The sequence below is a fragment of the Herpailurus yagouaroundi genome, unplaced genomic scaffold (genome assembly GCF_014898765.1).
Source record: "Herpailurus yagouaroundi ecotype Mexico unplaced genomic scaffold, PumYag 182, whole genome shotgun sequence".
NCBI lineage: Eukaryota > Metazoa > Chordata > Mammalia > Carnivora > Felidae > Herpailurus > Herpailurus yagouaroundi.
In genome coordinates, this window is record NW_024412413.1 from 7,910,618 (window position 1) to 7,935,650 (window position 25,033).

General features: G+C 46.6%; 1 pseudogene; it reads right to left on the reverse strand.

Annotated features, from left to right (window-relative positions):
• Positions 1–11,800: 11,800 nt before the first annotated feature.
• LOC121040290 (60S ribosomal protein L17-like) lies at positions 11,801–12,476 on the reverse strand (annotated as a pseudogene).
• Positions 12,477–25,033: the final 12,557 nt, after the last annotated feature.

Sequence of the window (25,033 nt, forward strand, 5' to 3'; positions counted from 1 at the left end):
TATTTTATTTTATTTTATTTTATTTTATTTTATTTTATTTTATTTTAATATGGTTTTGATAATTGTACTATGGTTATGTAAGATGTTAACCTGAGAGGAAGCTGAGTAAGGATATACGGGAACTCTCTGGGCTATTTTTGCAACATTTCTGTAAGTCTAGAATTATTTCAAAATAAAAGGTAAGAAAAAGAAAAAAAAAAATGTAGAAGGCTATCATCCCCCTGGCCCCCAGCTTGTGATCTCTAAATACTACTTCCCTCAAAGGAACCAGGGCTCCTTAGAGAATGGCCGATTCCAGGTCAGAACACGAGGGGCAGAACTGAAGAGGAGTTTGGAACACCTTGAAACATTAACTGTCAAAGAAGCTATCAAGACTCACACGAAGGGGCGTCTGGGTGGCTCAGTCAGTTAAGTGTCCGACTTCAGCTCGAGTCATGGTCTCACAGTTGGTGAATTCGAGCCCCACGTCGGGCTCTGTGCTGACAGTGAGGAGCCTGGAGCCTGCTTCGGATTCTGTGTCTGCCTCTCTCTCTGCCCGCCCCCCCCCCCCCCCCCACCGCCCCTGCTTGTGCTCTGTCTCTCTCTCTTTCTCTCAAAAATGAATAAACATTGAAAAAAATTGAGGGGTTGGGGCGCCTGGGTGGCTCAGTCGGTTAAGTGCTGCCTTTGGCTCAGGTCATGACTTCGTGGTTGATGGATTCAAGCCCTACATCGGGCTCTCTGCTGTCCATGTGGAGCCTGCTTCAGATCCTCTGTCCCCCTTTCTCTCTGCTCCTCCCTCACTTGCTCGCTCTCTCTCTCTCAAAAACAAAAACAAACAAACAAACAAACAAAAAAAAATATATATATATATGACTCACAGGGTGTCCCAAGGACTCCAGAGCCAAGCTGAAGAGATTTGCACAGACCAGAGATGGGATAATTTGAACATCCACAAGAATAATAACTGTAATGGACTAAAGTACATCAAATATTTAAAGCCGTGGGTTCATAATGATGCTCAACATAATCATTTAAAAAATTAATCTGTCACCCTTAGTGGGTGCTGGAGATCCAACTTATTCTTTCGAAGATCAGTGAATAAAGGTCAAGAAGAAAGCATTTATCCTGCCCTTCCTTCACGACCTGCACCTCAGAGGAACCAAGTAGGTGATGAGGGAAGTTTCTCCTCATGGAAGTATTCCAGCCAATAGTAGAAGACAGAACGCTCAAACTGGATGACTTCCTCTTGCAGCTCCTCATGAATTAAGAGATCTAAGCATTGAACAGCAGTGGCCGCTTATGTCACACAAAGAAAGCCAGACACAATTTGCCTCCTAATGAAACCACAAAACACCTCTTGTAAGTTAGTCTTGCCAGAAAACACTAATATGAATCTAATCAGGCTCTAGATTGGACTATCAATTCACCAGAAATACAAAGGACAGAGGAGCTTGTTGAATTATACCACAGGGATACAAGCAGCAAAACCCACACAATGGGATAGGGTAGGATAAGTTGTATGTCTGCAAAGAAAAGAAAAAGATGTGGAGCGGGGAACCATGGATAAAAGAGGCTGAACTAGCATATCAAGTAATTGTACAGTGCGGTTTTAATTTTTACCCTAATTAAAAAAACAAACAAAAACACTGTAATCGGGCGCAGGGTGGCTCAGTCAGTTAAGTGTCCGACTTCGGCTCAGGTCATGATCTCTCGGTTCATGAGTTTGAGCCCCACGTCGGGCTCTGTGCTGACAGCTCAGAGCCCGGAGCCTGTTTCAGAGTCTGTGTCTCCCTCTCTCTCTTTCTGCCCCTACCCTGCTCACACTCTCTCTCTTTCTCTCTCAAAAATGAATAAACAGAAAAACTTAAAAAAAAAAAAACTGTAAGAGGGAAACATCTCGGTCATTTATGAGACTATTGGAAATTTGAACACTGCCTGGCCCTGTGACAATATTAAGAAATAATTGCATGTCTATTTTGTCGTAATGGTATTGTGGTTTTCTATATATCTATAGTATATATATATGTATATATATATATAAAGTATATTTATATATCTAAAGTATATATATATAAAGTAATATATATAAAGTATATTTATTTATTTTGAGAAAAAGAGTAGGGGAGGGACAGAGAGCGAAGGAGAGAGAGAATCCCAACCAGGCTCCATGCTGTCAATGCTCAGCTTGAACCCACCAATCATGAGGTCATGACCTAAGCTGAAATCAAGAGTTGGACGTTTGACTGACTGAGCCAGCCAGGTGCCCCTGTATATAGTAATATAGCAAAAGGTCTTATTTTGAGAGATACACACTGGAATGTTTAGTTTATTTTATTTAAAGGTTTTATTTTTTTAAGTAATCTCTACACCCAATGGGGGGCTTGAAATCACAACCCCTACATCAAGAGTTGCATGTTCCAATGACTGACCAGTCAGGCTTAGTAGGCACCCCCCCGTGCACTGAAATGTTTAGAGAAAAAACGGTACGAGGTGTGAATTTACTTCCATGGAATATGTCATGGAGGTATGGATGGGTGTGGTCAGGTATGATTTATGGTTATTGGGCTAATGAAGTTTCATTATCGTATTCTATTTTTTTAGCGTATGTCCAATATTCTACATCATAAAATCTTTTACAAACATCTGCACTCTACAACTTAGAGATAATAAGTATTACCACTTTGTAGGTTACCAGCATCAGTCTTTTTAAAAAATTGATGTAGGGGCACCTGGGTGGCTCAGTTGGTTAAAGGTTTGACTCTTGATTTCTGCTCAGGTCATACTCTCACGGTTCGTGGGTTCAAGTCCCACATCGGGCTCCACACTGACAGTGCTGAGCCTACTTGGGATTCTCTCTCTCTCGCTCTCTCTCTGTCTCTGCCCCTCCCCTGCTTGTATTCTCTGTCTCTCTCAAAATAAACTTTAAAATAAAGAAAGAAATAAAAATTAAAAATTGACGTAGATGTGCCTGTGTATTTTATAAAATTGGGTCATACAATGTATATCTTTTTAGCAACCTGTTTCTATAATATATTACCATCACAATAAATATCCTACTACTGGATAATTTTTAAAAGTCTTTCATGCCTCAGTGTGACAGACGCAACATTAAGCCCGATTTCCTACCTCCAGGGCAGCCCGTGATCTAGGGGAGTGAGCAAGTTTCACCTCTGTGACTCAGTTTCTTCCTCTCTATAATGGGAGTGCCCTTTCTCATTCGCAGCTGTACAGTTTTAAGGACAGAATATTCATTCTGCTGCTCATGCCTCCCTTCCAAAGGAGGCCTGGACTTAATTCTAGGCAGTAGCCCCCACACCTCTGAAAGAAGGTGGGCGTCCTGTACACAGTAGGCACTTAATTATTACATCAATGAGCTCCACTTCAGAACCTGGAGCTTCATTCATTATCATAACAATACTGTCATTCACATCTTCCTCTGGGCAGCACCCCCCCTCTTCCCAGGACTCCTCTGGGGTCCCAGAGCCCCCGCTTCTTCCCATGGCTGCACTGTGGTTTATGGTTGCCTTTTTAGCTTCTCCAGCAGACCTGGAGCTCCTCAGGCCCCCAACACCTGGCCAAGGGTCTGGCGCAGAGGAAGCTCTCATAAACGTGTTTCTTTTCACTAAATGAAACATGAAAAAGAAAGGCCACCCAGAGTGCATGGCCAAGAGTGTGTGTGTTTACTCACACCCCAATCCAATTTAAACTCCTTAGTGACTTTTTATAAAATCAAGTGCCAAGGCGGTTGACACTTAGTTGGCCAAATGGTTCCTTGGGAGGTAGAGGAGGAAGGTTAAAGGGGATGAGACAGTGGGACAGCCAGGAGGGAGGCACTGAGTGCTGAGTCCTGGACATGGGGAGGAAAGGAAGCAGGGGGAAGGGCACCTTGGCCCCCACCACTCAGCTGTGCTAGGTGAGTCCCTGAGGTTGAGAAAGGGAAGACAAAGCCCGAGGAAGGCATCTGGGGCTGGCATCTTTCCCATTTGGCAATCATGATTGCTCCAGACCCACCACTGCCCCTGCCCACTTCCTCCTAATATTCCCGCCTCTCAACCTGTGGTCTGATCTGGTTGGCCCTGGGCCTCACCCATACCCCCCGCCCCCCTCCTTTGGACATGTTTACCTGGGGAGGTACAGATGCTGTGGGATGTGCACTTTCGGCCTCCCTCAGGCTGGGGGCCAGGGGCCGTGGCATGGGAAGCTGTTTTGTTTCTGCTGTAAAGGAGGGACATCAGTTCAGACAGACTCCTGTTCAGTGGAGCTAGTGAGGAGTTGTTGGGGAGAGGAACACCCTTGTTCAGTTTGCAAAGCCCACAGGGACACTCGTTGCTCAGGCTGTGGAACCAGAGCTCCCCCGGCAGGATCCATGACCATCTAGGTGAGGGTGCCTGCTGAGTGATACAGGGCCTGGCTCTTTGCTGGAGGAGGCTTGGGAAATATTTACTGAATGAATGAATGAATGAATGAATAAACCATGGTAAACAGAGCTGCACTAACCATGGGGCAAAGTAGGAAGGAGCAACAGTTCCAAAGTCAGGAAGACAGACCTGAGTTCAATCCCTGTCTCTGCCAGGTACTCACTGCGAGACTTGGGGACAAGCCACCTAAAATGTCCTGGGGCCCCTGGTTCCTAAACCATAGAATGAAAGCAGAAAATTCTACCTTGTTTATGAGATTTACATGGGATGTCTGTAGAGCAGGTGTCACACGATAGGCTTAGTAAATGGTCACTACCGTTGTTAGTATTGTTCACTGATTCCACAAATGTGCATCAAGCACCTACTATGTGCCGGGTGCTCTCTAGGCACAAGGACCAGATCACTGAACAAGACATACCACGACCTATTGCCTCATGGGGTTTACATTCAGGTAGAGGAGAGAGGCAATAATCAAGAGATGAGGGAAGTAACATGTTGGAAAGAGATAAATGCCATGGGGGAGAAAACAAATAGACAAGGTTGTGGAATGAGGCGTGCAGGGGGATGGGCTGGGTTGTCACCTTATTTTACTTTTCTTAAATGTGGAGGCACCTGGGTAGCTCAGTCGGTTGAGCGTCTGACTCTTGATTCGGCTCAGGACGTGATCTGACTTGATCTCAGGACGAGTCTACATCGGGCTCGGTGCTGATGGTGCGGAGCCTGCTTGGTATTCTCTCTCTCCCTTTCCCTCTGCCCCTCTCCTGCTCTCTCTCAAAAAATAAACTAAAAAAAAAAAAATAAAATAAAATGTTTATTTACTTGTTTTGAGAAAGAGAGAGCACAAACAGGAAGGGGCAGTGAGAGACGGAGAGAGAGAATCCCAAGCCCCTATTTGGGGTTCGATCTCACAAACCTCGAGATCATGATCTGAACAGAAATCAGGAATCAGGAGCTTAATTGACTGAGCCACCCAGTCGCCCCTGGATTGTCATTTTAAATCGAGTGTCAGCGTAGGCTTCATTAAGAAGGTGGCGTAGGAGCCTTTGCTGGAGGTGAGGGAGGCAGGTGGGCCAGTATCTCAAGCAAGAGTAACCCAGAGCCGTGGAGAGCTGGGGTGGGGGTGGGGTGTTGCCTGCAGTGGTGGTGGAGGAGTGAGCAGGGAGAGGAAGTCAGGGGTAGGGGTGGCCAGATCCCACGAGACATTGCTGGCCACCGCTGCAAACTTAAAGTTTACTCTGAGTGAAGAAGAGCTGCTGAGTTTTTAGCAGACGAATGACAGGATCCTACTTACTCATGAGAAGGACAAGGCACTGCCAGGTTGAGCCGAGACTGCAGGGGGAGAGGGGGGGTGAGAAGAACAGAATCCCGGTGGCCGGTGTGCTGAGTGTGCTGGCAGGGGCGGTGGTGAGGGGTAGTCAGATTCTGGGTGTATTTTGAAAAGTCAGCTTGGTTTCCTGAGGGTTTGGATGTGGAATGTGAGAGGGAGAGAGGGTCCAGGATGATTGTGGGGTTTGAGATCTGAACAAGTGGAAGGGATCAGTGGCCACCTGAAGGTGGAGGCTGCAGGTGAAGCAGGTTTGGGGAGGAGATCAAGGGGTCAGGTTTGGATGTAATTTTCTAAAAAAAATTTTTTTGGGAGGTGCCTGGGTGGCTCAGTAGGTTGAGTGTCCAACTTCGGCTCAGGTCATGATCTCGAGGTCCGTGAGTTCGAGCTCTGCGTCGGGGAGCCTGTTTCAGCCTGGAGCCTGTTTCAGATTCTGTGTCTCCCTCTCTCTGACCCTCCCCCGTTCATGCTCTGTCTCTCTCTCAAAAATAAATAAACGTTAAAAAAATTTAGAAAAAAATAGGGGCGCCTGGGTGGCGCAGTCGGTTAAGCGTCCGACTTCAGCCAGGTCACGATCTTGCGGTCCGTGAGTTCGAGCCCCGTGTCGGGCTCTGGGCTGATAGCTCAGAGCCTGGAGCCTGTTTCCGATTCTGTGTCTCCCTCTCTCTCTGCCCCTCCCCCGTTCATGCTCTGTCTCTCTGTGTCCCAAAAATAAATAAACGTTGAAAAAAAAAATTAAAAAAAAAATTTAGAAAAAAAAAAATTTTTTTAAGTTTAGTTATTTTGAGAGAGAGAGAACACACATGCACGAGCAAGAGAGAGAGAGAATCCCAAGCAGGCTCTGTACCATCAGGGCAGAGCCCAATGCAGGGCTCGATCCCATGAACCTTGAGATCATGACCTAAGCCAAACTCGAGAGTCGGAGGCTCCAGCGACTGAGCCAAGCAGGCATTCCCAGAATAGGGAAATTTAAATCTATAGAGACAGAAAGCAGATTAGTGGTTGTGGGGGTTGGGGAAAGAGGGAAAAAAGGAGTGATTACTTAATGAGTCCAAGATCTGCTGTGACAGTGATGAAAATGTTTTGGAACTAGATGGAGGTGATGGTTGCACAACATTGAAAATGCACAAAATGCCACTGAATGATACACTTTAAAATGGTTAACTTTAGGGGCGCCTGGGTGGCTCAGTTGGTGAAGAGTCAGACTTTGGCTCAGGTGATGATCTCATGGTTCATGAGATTGAGCCCCGCATTGGGCTGTCAGCACAGAGCCTGCTTGGGATTCTCTCTCCTTTTCTCTCTGCCTTCCCCTGCTCTCTCTCTCTCTCTCTCTTTCTCTCTCAAAAATAAATAAGCATTTTAAAAAATAAATAAAATAGTTAACTTTGTGTTATGTGAATTTTATCTCAATGAAACAAACAAAACCTCTGAAGCACCTAATGCAGGGCTCTGTAGCTCCCTGCCCTGTGCGCTGACCCCCGCTGCTATTCTCCACTGGGTCCAGCAGTCTCCATTCCCCTTGGACTGGAGTAGCCAAGAGAAGCAAAGGGATGTGTCCCCTGTGAGATCAGGTTAGAGCAACTGGATTGCCCAAATCCCAAACCAGGAAATCTGGTCTGACAAGCATGGGATTCACATCTGAAATCAGCCCTGCCCTGGAACCTGTACTTCCGGGTCTGGTTGGTTCTGCTTGGGAAGGAAAGGGGCGGGGGAGCAGACAGTCAAACCTCCATATTTAACCCTTCAGGGTCCAAGGCTCCCAGAGTCAAGAGGGACTTTAGACAATATCCGGGAGAAATGGAAGCTCCGAGCAGATAAAATATCTTCTCCCAAGTCACACAGCCTGTAAATGGCTGGACTCGTCTAAGAGGAAGCGAACCAATGTTTATATAGCACTGGCTCTTGTCCAGGTGCCTCAGAGCCGTTCTATGAACCACCTGCAGGGTATATGTTAATAGCTCCATTTTGCAGAGGAGATTCTAGGAGGCTTAGTGACCAGCCCAACATCGCACAGCTATTAAGAGGCAGGGCTGGGGGCGCCCCGGGTGGCTCAGTCCATTAAGCTTCGGATTCTTGGTTTTCGCTTAGGTCATGATCTCACGATTTGTGAGATCAAGGCTTATGTGGGGCTCTGCACTGACAGCACGGGGATTCTCTCTGCTTGGGATTCTCTCTCTCCCTCTCTCTCTGCCCCTCCCCCCACTCACACTCTCTCGCTCTCTCTCATGCTCTCAAAAATAAATAAACTAAAAACAAAAAACAAAAAAACCCCTCAGCGCTGGCAGTGGAGTATGGGTCTACATGACTCTTTACAATCTGTAAGTCTTGCTAGGCTTTTGTCTGTCTTGTTCACATGGGGATCCCCAATGCCAAGAGAATGAATGAATGGGTCACACCAAGGTCTTTCCATTCTTCTGTATCTCCTTCCAGACTCACCCTGTTCAAAGTTAACAAACACTCTGGGGCTTGCTAGCACAGTTGCCATGGTAACTGAACTCTTAGAACTTAGAAACAACAGCTACAGGCGATTCAGGACAAAAGCAGTGAACCCTTCTCTTGCTAAACTAGGTAAGGCTTTTCTGTCCATGCGGACAAGGGTTAACACAAACCAGCCAAGAGTAAGAAGGTATTTGCTAACACACCTTTAATGTTATGGACTGTGGTTGTTGACCAAGGACCCTCTGTTACCCACCACTGTCACCTTTACCACAGATGCGTGGCTTAAAAAATGGTATCTACTGAGGACATCTGCTTTAAGTGGTAACTAAATTATAACCCCACTCTACCACCGGTGCCTGGAATCAACAGGAGATAACCGCCGTTACCTGAACAGGTTGACAGCATTTTAGCTCAAAGCAGGAGAATTGCCAGTGTTGCTAAGTAGTAGAAACCTATAGCTTTTGGACTTTTTGAAGTACTGAAAATAACTTAAGACCCTTCCAAACAAAATAAGAATTGACAATGAAGAAATAGCCACAGCCATTTAAAAACAAACAAACAAAAGCAAAAACTTCAAAGAATTGACTATTATGCAAATAAGTGAGAAAGCCTGAACTAAACGGATGGTTTTTTTGGGAAACCATAAATTACCAAAATCAATCCATGAAGACAATTCAATTCTTTTTTTTTTTTTTTTAATGTTTATTTTTGAGAGAGACTGACAGAGCATGAGCGGGGGGAGGGGCAGAGAGAGAGGGAGGCACAGAATCCGAAGCCGGATCCAGGCTCTGAGCTGTCAGCACAGAACCCAAGGTGGGGCTTGAACTCATACCGGCGATGAGATCATGACCTGAGCCGAAGTCAGACGATTAACCGAAGAAGCCACCCAGACCCCCCGAAAATCAATTCAATTCTAAACAGACCAAATATCATACACATAAAATGAAAATGTTATCAAGAAGCAGTTTTCCCAACCACAAAGGAAAAAAAAAACAAGAACACTAGGTCGTTTAAGTCCTCTGATGACTTCGCCAACACTTTAAGGAGCGATAAATAAAAACATCATTCAAATGCTTCAAGATCTTAGAGACAATAATCGTAATAAACCTTATATTTATTGAGTCCCTACATGGTAGCTGCACTCTGTTGTATTCTTCGATTCTCATGATAATCCTATGAAAAAGATAAGTTATTATCCTCATTTTAGAGATGAAAAAAACTCAGGCAAAAGGAGTTAAATCACTTGTTTCAGGACTACACAACTGTTAATGGCAGATCCCAATTTGAGCCTGGTGAGTTTAGTTCCAGAAACTTACTCTCTTAACCACTCTATCAGGTCAACTCTTCCAAATGCCTTTTATGAATATTACATATCAATACCCCAATCTGTCAAAGATAGCAGGAGGGAGGAACACTATAGACTAGTTTCATAACAGCAAAAGTTGTAAGCCAAATTTTGGCAAACAAAATCCAGCAAACAATAAAAATTGTATATATACCACAACCGAGTATGGGTATACCAAGAACATAGACGGTTCAATATTAGGAATGTTATTGATATTATTCACCATACTTATAAATCATTGGAGAAAATTGCATGATTATTACGTAATGCTGCAAAGGTATTTGGTGAAAGTCAAAGTCCATGCCTAATTTAAAAAGAAAATTTCTATGGGGCGCCTGGGTGGCGCAGTCGGTTAAGCGTCCGACTTCAGCCAGGTCACGATCTCGCGGTCTGTGAGTTCGAGCCCCGCGTCGGGCTCTGGGCTGATGGCTCAGAGCCTGGAGCCTGTTTCCGATTCTGTGTCTCCCTCTCTCTCTGCCCCTCCCCCGTTCATGCTCTGTCTCTCTCTGTCCCAAAAATAAATAAACGTTGAAAAAGAAAATTTCTAAACAACAGGAAGGGAAAGATACGTTCTTAAAATACAATTGCACACACACACACACACACACACACACACACACCCCTCAAGCCAAAAAGCCAATTTGTAAGGATAAAATACTAGAATACTAAAAGCATTCCCATTAATGTCAAGATAAAACAAGGATATTCACTACCATCACATACATAATTTTATTTAAAATTGTTCCAGAGGCACTTACCAATGTAATTAAACAAGTGGACAAAGAAACAAAAAAGAGGTATAGAGATTTAAAAAAGAAGAGATATAGTTATTATTTATAGGTGATATGACACAATTATATCTCAGAAAACGTAAGAAATTCAACTAAAAACTGTAGCACAAAGAGAATTCAGTAGGTGTCTAAGTACAAATTTAGTATGCAAAAATAATAGGCTTGGGGCGTATGGCTAGTCGATGGAGCATGCGACTCTTGATCTCGGGGTTGTGAATTTGAGCCCCACATTGGGTGTAGAGATTACCTAAAAATTAAAAAAAATCTGAAAAAAGTCAATAACCTTATTATATATAAAAAAGATTATTTTGAAAATATAATGGAAGATTTACATTTTGACCCAGAAATTCCAGTTCTGGGAATTTATGTTACCAGTGTGCTTGTATATTCATTCACTCATTCATTCATTCATTCAGCAATTACTACTGAGTGCTTATTCATTCCACATCGGATCCTCTTCTGGATGCCAAGAATGCAGATGAATAAACAAATTGGACAAAACGAAACCAAAACCCAAACCAAAAACCTTCCAATCTGGTGTAGGAAGCAGATAATAAACACAATAGTAAAAGTAAATGATATAGTGTGTTAGAAGGTGGTAATTGCTAACAGAAAAGAGTAGAGCGGAATAGGGAGCTTGGGATTGCCGGTGGCCCGGATGGGCTTCCTGGAGAAGAAAGGAGGTGAGGAGATGAGCCATGTGCATATGGGGTTGGCGTGGGGGGGGGGGGGGGAAGGGAGCAAAGACCCCGGGGTGGAGTAGTGGGTGCACGCAAAATGAGTCACATCTGTAACAGAAAAAGAGTCAAAGAATAAGTATTCATCTACAGGGGACCAGTCAACAGACTAAGGTACACCTACCAGTGGCATGCCACACAGCTGTGCACAAGAGTAAGGAAACTATGATGTGAGATGGAAAGATCTGCAGGATACGTTGAGTGAAAAAAAGGGAGTAGAATAGATCATGTGGTGTGCTACTTTTGTGTAAGAAAAGGAGAGAAATCAATATTAGAAAGATATTAATTCTTTCTGAATGAATGTATCAATTTAATGTGGGCTTCTCCTCCCCGCCAAAAATAAGCCCCAGAAAAGCTAGTTTTTAAGAACTAAACAAATTATCGGGGCTCCTGGGTGGCTCAGCCAGTTAAGCGTCAGACTTCGGCTCAGGTCATGATCTCGCAGGTCATGGGTTGGGGCCCTGTCAGCTGTCAGCACAGAGCCTGGAGCCTGATTCCGATTCTGTGTCTCCCTCTCTCTCTCTGCTTCCCTATCCCCTCCACTCGCCCTCTGTCTCTCTCTCTCAAAAATAAATAAACATTAAAAAAAAAGAGCTAAACAAATTCTTTTTTTCTTTTCTTTCTTTTTTTTTTTTTAGAGTAATCTCTATACCCAACGTGGGGCTTGAACCCACAATCTGGAGACCAAGAACTGCGCTGTCCACTGACTGAGCCAGCCAGGTACCTCTAAAAAATTTTTTTATTTTTTATTGATTTATTTTTAATTTTTTCTGTTTTTACTTTGATTTACACTTATTTTATGCAGAATTTACTCCCGGGCCTTAAGTTTTGTTTCTTCAGTTTCTTCTGGGATATGTTTTTCTTCTGTGCAACTTCCTCTTCTGGTTTAGGAACAATCTGCTCTTTTCAGTAAGGATCATCTGAGTGTGGCTGGGAGAGCTCATGTATGGGTTAATCTGACTTTGAACCCTCTGAGTTCTACCTTGCATCTTGGGGGCTCTGTTCACCTGGATGTGCTCAATGACCAGAGAATCTCCATCTGAACCCTTAAGTTCAGCATTACTCTCTGCATTTTTAAGCATGTGCAGTAAAAAGTCAGCCATCTTTTTGGGCCACTGACCCTGTGTCCAGCCCCACTGTTTGGCCTGGGCCCACCTACCAGCTCCACCATCGTAGTGATGGAATGGAATACATTGCTTGTGCAAAGTGTCGTCGTTCGGATACTTGGTGGCTTTTCAGACATGCATACCCCTGATGGCCTGGGCAGTTTCACGTGTGTTCCTAAAGTGAACACAAAGATTTGAACCTCTTGGTTTGTTTGATTTTGTCGGGTTTTCTGAATCAGGTGAATAGCGAACCATTTTCAGAGATCACCTCAGGCTGCTTATGGGAAGAGACTCTTTTTTTTTTTAAGTTTATTTTATTTCTTTTGAGAGAGTGTGAGAGAATGAAGGAGCACGAGCGTGAGTGGGGGAGGGGCAGAGAGAGGGAGAGCGAGAGAATCTCAAGTAGGCTCTGCGCTGTCACCCCAGAGCCCAACGCAGGGCCCGACCCCACCAACCATGAGATCACAATCTGAGCTGAAATCAAGAGTCAGATGCTTAACCTACTGAGTCACCCAGGTGCCTCCCTAAGAAAATTCTTAAGAAGAGTGAGAAGAATAAGGCTAGCTCAACCAGATGTCAATACATACTGTAAAATTACAGTAATTAAAAATACTTTTTAGGGGCGCCTGGATGGCTCAGTCAGTTGAGCATCCGACTTCGGCTCAGGTCATGATCTCACAGCTCGTGAGTTTGAGCCCCACATCGGGCTCTGTGCTGACAGCTCAGAGTCTGGAGCCTGCCTAAGTTTCTGTGTCTCCCTCTCTCTCTCTGACCCTTCCCTGCTCATGCTCTGTCTCTGTCTCTCTCTCTTTCTCAAGAATAAATAAACATTAAAATTAAAAAAAATACTTTTTGTTTGGGAACATGAATAGACAGATCAATAGAATAGGATAGAAAGTTCAGAAACAGACCCTAATACACATGGGAAATAAATGCAATAAATCCTTCTGGGAATACTGAGTAGTCATCTGGAAACAAACGCATTTGTACCCTTCCTGCATTACTTACACTAAAATAAACTTCAAACAGCTCAAAGATATAAATCTAAAATGTGAAACCATTAAAGTATCAGATTTAAAAAAAATTTATAATCCTGCAGTGGGATGGGTTTGTTTAAGCATGACTCAGAACTCAGAAGTCATCAACTTTGACCACCATAACATTTAAAAAAATTTCCACAGAAAAAAATAACCAAATCAAAAGACAGTAAACAGAACAATAATATATGCAACACACATGCAGACAAATCTCCATAGCATAAAAAGAACTCCTATAAATCAAAGTGCCGGACTAAAATCCTATAGAAAAGCAGTCCTGGAATGTGAACAAAGAGTTCTCAGGAAAGGAAATTGACACAGCTCTTAAATTTATTAAAAGATGCTAGGAGCGCCTGGGTGGCTCAGCTGGTTGAGTGTCCTACTTCAGCTCGGGTCACGATCTCATGGTTCATGGGTTCGAGCCCCGCGTCGGGCCCTGTGCTGACAGCTCGGAGCCTGGAGCCTGCTTCGGATTCTGTGTCTCCCTCTCTCTCTGCCCCTCCCCCACTCACACTCTGTCCCTTAAAAATGAATAAATGTTAAAAAAAATTTTTTTTTAGAGCCACCGTGAGATATCCTCAATGATTAGCAAAGAAAAAAGTCATTTGATAACATACCTGGCTCATAACTATCGTTATTAGACAGTGCTGATCTACGTGGAGACAAATTCTCCCTTGAGTTACTAGTTAAGTCACTGAGCTTCAGGGCCTGGAAGCCTGGTTCTTCCCTATGCGTCGGGACCACTGAGGCAGGGGCCCAACCTCAGCCCTCCTCGGCAAGGATGCTCAGCCTGCCGCACCTCTTATTCTTGGTCACTGCCCAAATATCAGCTCCTCTGGTCATCTCTTATTTCCACACTGCTTTGTCATTCCTCTTTCGTCTCAACGACCCCTTGTCTCCACCGTCCCAAAACTTTTTACTTGGTCCTTTGGAAAGCCGGTTTTTGGTCAACAAAATTGCCTGCTGATTGCACAGCCTAGGGTTGAACTCTGGGGCCTGGCCGGTAAGGAGAATGCATGACGTATGAGGGGCTAATGGCCAGGGGTGAACATGCGTGTACCCACTGTGAGTGGTAATGACACTGACAAGCTGGAGAGCCCACATGTCCTGAGCCAGCTTCATGTGGGGAACGCGGACTCAGTCTGGTCAGGTCTTCAGTTGTTTCAAGAGAGGCACGAAACCCTCCCACAACTGCTGGGGGGATGTAAAACTGTTCAGTGTTGTTGAAACAATTAACCATTCCTCAGATAGCTAAACACAGAGTTCCCACATGACCCAGCAATTCACTCCCGAGAATCAAAGAGAATCCAAGAGAATCGAAAACAGTTCCCACAGAGACTTGGACGTGAATGTTCACAGCAGCAATATTCAGGACGTCCAACAATGGAAGCAACCCAAAAGTCTGCCAAGGAAGGAACGAATGAACAATGTGTGGTAGTCCGTCCAATGGAATATGATTTCGCCATAATCAGGAATGAAGTCCTGACATAGACTGTAACATGGACGAGACTTGGGAACATTAAACTCGATGAAAGAGCCCAGCCACAAAAGGCCACTTCTTGTATGATTCCGCTCGTATGAAGTCTTCACAACAGGTAAATCCATAGAGACATGATGGGTTGGTTATTGGGGCTGAGGCTAGAGGGTGGGTAAGGGCACCTCTTCCTGGCACCCCTCCCCTTTACCCTCATTCCTTGCCACTCTCGCACCTGCCCGAGGCTTCCTCCAGTCCATTCTCCTTTACTGTCTGGTAAAGACCCTGTCTCCCCTGGCGTTCTTGCCTCACCCCTTCATGGCCGCTTTGGGCCCAGACTTGCTTTCTCTTTCTCTTCCTCCCCAGGCCCTCCTTTGTGCTGCTGTCTCTGTGCCCACGTGCGGGGCCATACAACAGAGCGCCTCCTGCGCTCAGCTCCTTGCCCTCCGCCTCGCCCGGTCATTCCACCTCCCCCCCCCTTCCACGGGCCCAAAATGTGGACCTCGTTACCTCACCCTGCGTTGTTACACGCGGGAGCCCTTTCTCCCCCTGTGGCCCCAGCTCTCCAGCTGCGTGTTCGTTGCTGTGCTCACACTTCCTGTTCTCTTACCCTCAAGGTGGTCTTTGACTCCACTCTTCCTGTCTTCACTTCCTGCCCTCTCCTGTGTGGCTCCCCCACCCTGACCGCTCCTCTAGCAACCTCACGACTCCTCTCCAGCTGACTGTCCACCACACCTGCCTGGAAACCCCAGCTCAGGTCAGTCAGATTATTCTTCCTCTCCATGGGCACACCAGGGCCATCAGCTCTGCTGGAGAAAACCATGTCACCACAGAGTCTGGTGCCATTAATTTGTGGACATCAACTGTGGCCAGAGGCCCCCGGTACTACACACAGTGTGCTCTGCTTTCCTCGTGGGCTCACCCTGCCATCTTCCACAGTGGCTATTTAAGACCATCTCCAGTCTCCCCAAACCGTTGGCCTCTCCTACTATCACACACAGAATCTGGAAGCCTTCGGACAGGGACTCTCCCATCGTCCTGCCATCAAGGTTCCCCCCTGACCGTACCCACTTATTGCCTCCAAGGAGAAAACAGGTCTGAATGTTTGTATCCCACAAATCTCATACGTTAAACCCCAATGTCCAGTGGGATGGTATTAGGAAGTGAGGTCTTTAAGAGGTGATTAGGTCACGAGGGCCAAGCCCTTTCGAATGGGATTAGTGTCCTCACGAAAGAGGCCCCAGAAGGATCTCTCATCCTTCCATTATACAACAGTGTGCAACCTGGACTCCCAGCTCCCAGAACGGTGAGAAATACATGTTTTGTGTTTGCAGATCACCCAGTCTGTGGTATGCTGTCATAGCGGCATGCACTGCCTAAGGCCAGTCCTTCCCACTGTGCTGGATCCCAAACCAGATTCTACCTTCGGCCCCTTGATGTTCTCTCGGGCTTCTCTGATGTCTCCCCACTGACTCCTTGACAAGAACAAATAAGAGTCCTTACGTGTCTACCTCCCTCCCTCCACCTTGTGTCCTTTTCCAGCAACTAGCCTCTTTCCCTCCTAAGCCAAAGCACTTGTTGAAAGAGTCGTCTACACTGGCTGCCTCAGTTTCCTCACATACACTTCCTCCCCAAAGCAACCTGGCTCCTGCTCCCGATTCTACTGAAATTTTTCTTGCCGGTCATCACCAATCCCCTAATTGCCCGATCTAACCAACACTTCTTTTTGCTTTTATTAAATTTTTTTTTAGAAAGTACTTATTTAGGGGCGCCTGGGTGGCTCAATAGGTTAAGCGTCCAACTTTAGCTCAGGTCATGATCTCATGGTTAGTAAGTTCAAGCCCCACATCAGGCTCTGTGCTGACAGCTCAGAGTCCGGAGCCTGCTTCAGGTTCTGTGTCTTCCTCTCTCTCTGACCCTCCCCCGCTTGCACGCATGTTCTCTCTCTCTCTCTCTCTCTCTCTCTCTCTAAGAAGAAATAATCATTAAAATTTTTTTTAAATTAAAAACAATAATAAAATAAAAAACATTTATTTTTGAAAGATAGAGAGACAGAGAAAGCAAAAAACAGGCAGAGAGGGGCAGAGAGAGAGGGGGCTTGAACTCAAAAATTGTGAGATCATGACCTGAGTCGAAGTCAGAAGCTTAACAGAGCAAGCCACCCAGGCGCCCCTCTCAACGACACTTCTTTTTTTTTTTTTTTTTTTTTAGTTTATTTTTTTTCTAACCGACACTTCTAAGTCATGAGCTTTTTTGGCTCCTCTGCCACACTAACCAACCTCCCGGATACCTGCCTTGCAGCAGGAATTGTGATAGAGGGGTCTGTGGGAACTCACCAGGGAGAGATTGCATCTGCCCCGGGGAGGGTCAGAGAGGGTTCCCTGGAGGCAGTGACCCCAGGGCAGAGCGTGAATGTAGCGTATAAGTTGGCCAAGCAGAGAAGGGGAGCAAGGGCATTTTACCAAATGGGAAGAATCCCAGAATTTGTGAACTGCTAGAAGTTTAACGTTCCTGAAGTTGAACTGGGAGACAGAGTATGAAGGACTTTGAAGGTCATGGTAAAGAGTCTGCCGTTTGGATTTTATTCTGGAGGCAGTGGGAATACATACATGACCTAAAGGAGAGGTCGGCAAGCTTTTTATGTCATGGGCTACATAGCAGGTGTTTTAGACTGTTGCAACTTTTTGCTTCTGCCGGTGTAGCACCAGAGAAGCCATAGAACACAACAAAAACAAGAGTGTGACTGTGTCCCAATAAAGTTTTATTTATGCCCACAGAAATTCGAATTTCATATAATTTTCGTATGTCACAGAATGCCATTCTTCTTTTGAATTTTTTCCAGCCACTTAAAAATGTAAAATCCAGGGGCACCTGGGTGGGTTAGTCCATTGAGCACCCAACTCTTGGTTTCGGCTCAGGTCATGATCTCACAACTCGTGAGTTCAAGCCCTGCATTGGGCTCTGCGCTGACAGTTTGGAGCCTGCCTGGGATTCCCGGTCTCCCTCTTTTTCTGCCCCTCCCCCACTTACACGCTCTCTGTGTCTAAAAAATAAAGAAAAATTAAAGAAAAAAAAAAAGTAAAGCCAGTCTTAACTCCCAGGGCCTGCAGGCTAAAGTTTGCCAACCCTGATGGAAAACAAGGGAGTGATGCCATCAGAGCTGGGTTTTAGGTGATGGATAGGAGTGGGGGTGGTGCTGCCAGCCAGGAGGCTGGTGAGCAGGCCATGGCAGCAATCTGGAAGAGAGAATACACACTAGGCAAGTGGCAGTGAGGATGGAACTAGACGGCTGGATTCAGGAGAGTGCACAGAGACGGCTTAGAAGCCTCCCTTACCACACTCCACTTGGGGAAATCATTAAATAGGATTGGCGTCTTTTCCAAAAAGAGCAAGGCCCTGAAACGCTAGGGTAATGGAACTAGGTGTCACCACGGTCTCCACGAAGGGGAATCATCCCAGGCTAGTTCTAGATAGACGCCCTCAGAACATCGATGGTAGGGGGCTTTCCAGTAACAAGAGCCCCCCAGAAAGTCCAGAGTTCCTTCTTGTTTGGGGGGGGTGGTGCTTACATCTGTCATGGGCTATCCACAAGGTCTTTGGTCACATGGAATACTTTGGAAGCCCTGAGTGAGGCCTCGAGACAGAAAGACATCATTTGCTGGGCAGCCAGTGGGTGATGTGCAGGCAGTTGGTCATGAGAGACTCTCCTCTGAGGTTAAGATGCAGAACTCACCGTCTTCCTTGACACTGTGAAGGGTGGTGGGTGTCTCATGGTCCTAGGAGTTGCTTTGTCTCTCCTGTGGAGGCCGGGCACCCAGAGAGGATTCCTTTTCTTCTCCAGCGTCAGGAAGGATCCGCTAAACTCATCCGCATTCTCTTTTTCCACCTGTACTCCCAGACGTAATCTCCTCGTCCCACCCCCGTTGAAGCCTGACAGGTTGTCTCTTCTCTTTCCAAGCTACTGTTGATGGATAAATACCATGTCCTTCCCCGTTCAGGGGTCCCTCCAGTCTCATTACCTGGCTCGTACAAATCAAAAACTCTAGCTCTCTGCCTCAGCACTTCTCACCGCGGGATGGGTGCACAGCCCTCAGATCTTCTTGCCCCCTGACACCCCTCCCCCACTTCATTCAGACAAGATGTCTACGAAGTCAGCGGCAAGAAGGAGACCGTGTTTATGACTGATGACTTCTCTCTGGGAGAAGTGGGAGAAAAAAATGGATCAGCATTCTGTGTAGGTGTTGGATTTCTGAGCAGCACAGTTCTCACTGTGACTTCGTCACACGTAGGACCTGCTTGAGATTTTGTGATGAAGTCAAAAGGAGAATATTCGGGAGCCTGGGTGGCTCAGTCGGTTAAGCGACCGACTTCGGCTCAAGTCATGATCTCACGGTTCATGAGTTCGAGGCCCACGTTGTCTGTGCTGACAGCTCAGAGCCTGGAGCCTGCTTGCTTTAGATTGTGTCTCCACTCTCTCTCTGCCCCTCCCCACCTCGTGCTCTGTCTCTCTCTCTCTCAAAAATAAACATTAAAAAAAAAAAAGAGAAAGAGAGAATATTCAACGTGGCTGAGCCACATTCAGCTGTTGAGCAAGGAATGGATTAAAGTGATGGGCCACAAATCCAATCTGGGAGAAGAGAGGCGTGAAGATAGGAAAGGAGATGATGACCAGTTAAAAGATGAGGGCCGGTGGCTTAGGGGTCCCAAACACGAGGAAGAATTGTCATATCAGGAGAGTAAAAGGAAGGAGCTAGAAATACAGTTGGAGGAGGAGGTCTAAGACTGGGATGTTAGACATGGAAGTCCTGGAAGATGTGCTGTATTTGCTAACGACAAGGTCCAAGGTATGACAGTGTAGCAGGTGTGAGTCTGGGGCAAATTAGGGGATGTTCAGAACCATATGGGGTTGGGGTTCTTCATGATGAGGGGTGACCTGGGTGGGCTTTGGGCAGCATGGAGCATGATGGGCTCCTGTCCTTTACATGTGCTTTGGATTCCTTCTCTTCTCTATTAAAACTCAACCCGTAGATGATCTAACCCAATCCTACATCTTGGAATACTCTCTGCCAATGATTCCCCATTTTTATCACTAAATCTGTCCCCAACTTGGGCCTTTGCCTGGAGTGGTCATTCCTTACCACCTTCAGGGCTCTGCTCCAATGTCACCTTCTTAGAGTAGCCCTCCCACTGCCCTTAGAGCCCCCCTCCCTAAGAAAGCCCTCTTAGAGTAGCTTTCCCTTAGAAAGCCCTCGCCTTCTGCCCCAAATAGCTCCTCCCTCCTCTCTGACCCTTATTCTGCTTTGTTTTCCTTCATGCACATCAGTATACTTCCTATAAATCAGTACTATACTTGTTTATTTGATGATTTTCTCTCTCCCCTGGAATGAGTTTTGTGGAGGGTGTGTGCAAACCCCTACCTTTTTCACTGCTGTATTGCCACACTTCAAACTCCTCCCAGCTCATAGTAAGGGCTTATTAACTATTTGTTGAAAAGATAGATACACAAGAGAAGACTATTTTATGTGATATGGGCTTCAAGAGCTCATTCTGAAAGCCAAAACCTGAATACTGGCCATTGTGTTGTATGTGTTCCTAAGGCAATTCTAAGTCCCCCCAAGGTCATCACTGCTCTGTGTCAGGTGGAAGGTCCAAGAGGAACACTGTGAAGTGCACATCTATGGCTAATCTTCTTTTTGGTTGATACCAGTCCTGGGCAGGCAGAAAGAGATCGTGTGTTTCTCAGCGTAATAACGGACATGTTTTTCCCTAAAGGAAGAGGGCAACTCTCTGCCTTCCATGGCATTAGCCTCTGTAATCTCTGAAAAGAGGAAGGAGGCAGGCTCAGCGCACCCACCTGTGTCCCCACTTGTGGATTGCGTTTCGGAGTCCGAGGGCTGGTGGCGCATCAGTGTTCATGTGGCCCAAAGTGGCGGTGGGGGTGGGGGACTCCACCTGCACTTGAGCCGTGGGAGTGACGTGGTGGTTGGGCGCTTTCAAGGGTAAAGTCCTCCAGGAAATGAGGAGCTTTGGAGGGAAGATTTGCTCTGAAGGCTGGTGTGGCTGGAGAGCTGTGGAGGGCATCCCGAAGGAGAAAGTGGCTCCAGCCAGAAGGGCCAGGGCCTTGGGGGCCACAAGAATTTTTGGTCTTGATTCTCAGTGCCAGAAGCGGCCCCTGTGGGAAGATGTGACAAGATCAGTTGGGTTAAAAGAGATCCTGAGGGCATGGGTTGGAGAGGCTGAGTGGATGCAGGGAGACTAGGCCGGAAGCTGTTGGCAAGTGTCTGGGTGATAGATGACGTGCCTTAGACCAGTAGACAAATGCATGGATCTGGCAGGTTTTTAGGAGGCTAAATGGGTGGAGCTTGGTGATAAGTCAGATAAAGAGAATGAGGGAGAAGGATGATCAAAGGAGGCACCGTGCTTCCGGCAGGAGCATAGACGGACGTGGTGCCATTTATGAGGTGGGGGGACGCTCAAGGGAAGAGAGGGAGGAGGAAGGACAGATGCTGGGCCAGAGAAGCAGGAGGGAAACCTGGGGAGTGTTGTGTCACAGACGTCAAGGCAGACGCCAAAACCAAAGTTAAAGCACATGTGGCGAGCTGAGAGCAGACCTTCTCCACCTGTATAACGGGTCCATCGTGAAAAAGATGAAAGGTACTGAAATAAGAAAATGACGCACAGCCCTATAGACAACTGGGCAACTGATACGGGAAGGTGATTTGCAGAAGAAAGGATACAAATGTCCAGTAAACGTATGAAGAGAAGTTCAAGGTCCCTAGGAACTACAGGAATGTAAGTGTTAGGGGCCGAATTGTGTTCCCCCTTCCCCAAAATACGTGGAAATCCTAACCCCGTCGACCTCAGAATGTGACTTATTTGGAAATGGGATCGTCCCAGAGATGATTAGTTAACATGAGGTCATGCTGGAGTAGGGTGGGCCCATAATCCAGTGTGACTAGTGTCTTCCTTACAACAACAGAGACACGAGGAGAACGCCACGTGAGGAGAATTGGAGCCATTCACCAAAGGTTAACCCCCACCACCAGAAGCTAGGAAGAGGCAAGGAAGGACAGTCCCTTACAGGTTTCAGAGGGAGCACGGCCCTGCCAGCATCTTGATTTCTAGTCTCCAGAACTTTGAGACCATAAGCTTCCGGGTTTTGTTTCGTTTTGTTTTTTTTTTAAGCCAGCCAGTCTGTGGTACTTGGTTACAACAGCCCTAGAAATTAATACACTAAATTAAAATAACATTGAAATGCCTTTTTTATTTTTCCCATCAGCTTGGCAAACAAAACAGAACAAAAAAAGATGATAATATCCAGTGCCGGCAAGGATATGGGTGTGAGAGAATGCCCACCGCAGTGGCTGGTTGGAGTGGGATTTAGTGACATCTCACTGGAGGGCGATTTGGGCCTCCTCCCAATAAAACCTTCAAATAAGAATGAAAAGGTCCGGCAATTCCTGTCTATTGTGGAGAAGCGTATGTGTTCACAAAAGAGATGCATGTAAGAATGTTCTCTGTTATACTTTTGGAATAGCCAAACACTGACAAATGCATCACGTCCCTTGGTAGGGGATGAATGGTTCCATAAACTGGCTCGTCTCTTCTCAGGGAGGATTCATGAAGTTAATGAAGCTTAAGCTTCCCTGCCCCTCCCTGGCATCAGCTCCTTTGAATGCCCGGAAGGGGTTCTAGCAATTGCTCTCCGTAACTCTGCATTGTTTTTCTTAAAGAAGTTGCTTCCAAACTCAAAAGCTTCAGGCCCCATAAAACTCGAACCTGCCCCTGTCATACCATATGACGTATGACCACAGTTAAACAAAAAGAAATGAAGCAGACAACTGGAGAGGGGAGGGTTTCACTACGTGCAGAGAAGGGCGGAAAGTGACAAGTGGGTTTGCCATCCGGAAGTTCCTGGTAACCTTGGCGGGCAGTCTCAGTGGGGACAGTGGGTGGGAAGAAATGACAGACCACTGGGAGAGACGGACAAAGTGGGGGCCGTGAGTATGTACAGTCCTTTCAAGAAGCCTGGCTGCAGAGGGAGATGAGTTGCAGGCACAAGTCTCATGACGGAGAATGTTTTAAGAAGGAAGAGGCTTGCGGGGCGCCTGGGTGGCTCAGTCAGTTGAGTGTCCAGCTCTTGGTTACGGCTCAGGTCATGATCTCACAGTCTGAGGGTTCGAGCCCCACACCAGGCTTCGCGCTGAAGGCGCAGAGCCTGCTTGGGATTCTCTCTTCCTCTCTCTCTGCCCTTCCCCTGCTTACTCACTCTGTCTCTCTCTCAGAATAAATAAACTTAAAAAAAATTAAAAAGAAAAAAAAAGAAGGAAGAGGCTTGAGCCACTGTCAAGGAAGAAGAACCGGGGAGTGCCCAGCGTTGAGGTAGAATAACAGCAGTTCTGAAAATATTTCTCACTTTGGCTGCCCAGCCTCCAAACACTCTTCCAATCTGGGATGTTATCTCAAGCCCCCAACTCCCATCCCGGAAGCCGAAATGGATCAGACCTCACCCCCTTCCACACACCCAGCACGGCCGCGTGACCTGGGCTCCTGAACTGAGGTTGGAGCCAGAGCCCAGCAGCGGGCAGTAGCCGCCAGCCCAGCAGGCCCTCCTGAGTGCCCAGGAGGGATGGTGCCAGCTGACCATTCCTGTGGTTTGGTCTTGAATGACGAAGCTCCCATCCGGTTCCAGTCTAAGCTGCTTCTCTAGCCTTCCCGCCATTCTGAGAACAATTCCACGTTCTCCCAATAAACCCTTTCCTGCGCAAGCTAGCCAGCTGGCTTTCTGCTGTCTGCCACCAGGACCACGGCTGGGTAAGCAACGCTCCTCAGCTCTCAGGAATATGGAAGGCCATGGACAGAATCCTTCTTCATCGCATGCTTTTTCCTGGATTTCCCCAATTTTTTCCTGGAATCGTTGGTGTCTCCTACCACTTGCACCAACTCGTGTTTCATAAAAAGCAGTGTTTGATCTGGCACCAAAGGTACAGGTCTATTTATCGTGGGTTTTGTCCGACTTGAGTCTTGTGCTCTGCCTTCCAGGACCACGAAAGTCTCCGGATCCCTGGGCAGATCCCTTTCAGTCGTGAAGTGACCTGCCAAGCAGATCCTCCTAACAAGATTCCCCTAACACTTAACACTTGGAGGTTTCGTTCCCTGCGTAAGAGGTAAAATGATGGAGTGGAAAGAGTATGAGATTTGGAATCAGGAGACTGTGTTTGAGTCCAAGCTTGCATGTCACTAACTGTATGCCCTTAAGCAAGTTTCTTGAGCTCAAGTTTCTCTGAGCCCCAGTATCCTCACTTGTATATTCCTGCTGCCGAGACCCTGGGAGCTAGCTGTCACATCAGAGCGCCTACCGAAGAAACAGAGCTCGTGAACAAGTTTTTATGTTTTATTCCTGGGACCTCAAAAATGTGGACTGAGGGAGGATCAGGGCCTGGAGTGAAGGGGCAGCCAGCTCTTGAGGCCAGTGCTGGAGAGCTGGGCCGGTGGGAGTCAAGGCAGTGACTCAACCAGCCACTCAGGCTTCTCTCGAGGACAGGTTAAATGCAAGACTTACAGGGGCGCCTGGGTGGCTCAGTCGGTTAAGTGCCCGACTTCGGCTCAGGTCATGATCTGGCTCAGGTCAGGTTCATGAGTTTGAGCCCCATGTCAGGCTCTGTGCTGACAGCTCTGCGTCTGGAGCCTACTTTGGCTTCTGTGTCTCCCAATCTCTCTCTCTCTCTGCCCCTTCCCCACTTGTGCACTCCTTCTCTCTCAAAATATATAAATAAACATTTTAAACAATAAACGCAAGACTTACATAGAGATGTGGGCAGCAGAGCGACATGAAACCCAGAGATCCACAGAAATTAAAGCCCAAAGTAGAAGCTGATACAGTAGAAGCTTTGAGCGTGCAGGAGTCACCAAGCAATAAAGGCAGAGAGGCGGCTGTTGGTGGTGGTTGCAGAGGCCGACGATGCCTCGCCCCATATCCCCTCCTTGATCTTTGTCCCCTTCTAGGTGCAAGAGATAGTTCCCTGCACGCAGAGAGTTTTCACCTCCAGTACCCTTATCACTCTGCCTCTCAGCCTCAGGGTTTCTTCTGGAGGTATGGGAACTTGCTTGGCCCTTTGTGTAGGGTAGCCCAGAAGGATCAGTTAAAAAAATTTTTTTTTATTTTTTTTTATTTTTTATTTTAAAAAAAAAAATTTTTTTTTTCAACATTTATTTATTTTTGGGACAGAGAGAGACAGAGCATGAACGGGGGAGGGGCAGAGAGAGAGGGAGACACAGAATCGGAAACAGGCTCCAGGCTCTGAGCCATCAGCCCAGAGCCCGACGCGGGGCTCGAACCCACGGACTGCGAGATCGTGACCTGGCTGAAGTCGGACGCTT